Source organism: Etheostoma cragini, chromosome 1 (genome assembly GCF_013103735.1).
Source record: "Etheostoma cragini isolate CJK2018 chromosome 1, CSU_Ecrag_1.0, whole genome shotgun sequence".
In the NCBI taxonomy this organism is placed as follows: domain Eukaryota; kingdom Metazoa; phylum Chordata; class Actinopteri; order Perciformes; family Percidae; genus Etheostoma; species Etheostoma cragini.
Window position 1 is genome coordinate 1,745,032 of NC_048407.1, and position 881 is coordinate 1,745,912.

Below are 881 nucleotides of genomic sequence, written 5' to 3' on the forward strand. Positions count from 1 at the left end.
CCCCCCCCCCCCCCCCCCCCTCCTCTCCTGGCCCCACCTCTACTGTGTAAACGGGAGATTGATGCCGTTTCATGACTTCCTTCTTTCATGTTGGACTTCCTTTTATGTCAGCCTTGGAGATTTTTTTAAGTAAGAGCTCTCTATCTGACTGAGTGACAACACACAACGCGCTGAAGCAGAGAAGAAGGCTCCTTTAATAGCTGTCCAGAGGCTGCCTTTCTAACAAGGACACTGGCCTCCAGTGCATGTGTGCCTTTTCTTTTTTTCCGCCTTTTAAAGCGATTAAAAACTTTATTTTTGTATTTCATTCAGTGTGAACTGGTATAAAACGTTTATGAACATAGGATTGGTTATCAACTGAACTTTTCAGATTGCAGATAGTTTTGGATCCATGACCTTCTAAGAAACTACCAGTTGTGGAAAACATATTCAGATCATTAACTTAAAAAGGTGCTCTAAGTCATGTCTCACATTTTTTAGGCCTAGATTTTTTGTCACACACAGCAAAAATCTCCTCACTATCTGCCTGTCCCTGAACACACTGTAAAAAACATCTCCTCACTACCTGCCTGTCCCTGAACACACTGTAAAAAACATCTCCTCAGTACCTGCTAGCTGCCTGTTCCCTAAACACACTGTAAAAAACATCTCCTCAGTACCTGCTAGCTGCCTGTTCCCTGAACACACTGTAAAAAACATCTCCTCACTATCTGCTAGCTGCCTGTTCCCTAAACACACTGTAAAAAACATCTCCTCACTACCTGCTAGCTGCCTGTCCCCTGAACACACTGTACACACTCCAGACTGTACACTGGTGTTATTTACAGAAACACAACAATTAGTGTTAGTTTACGGAAGCACCTAAGAGGGGGGGGGGGGGG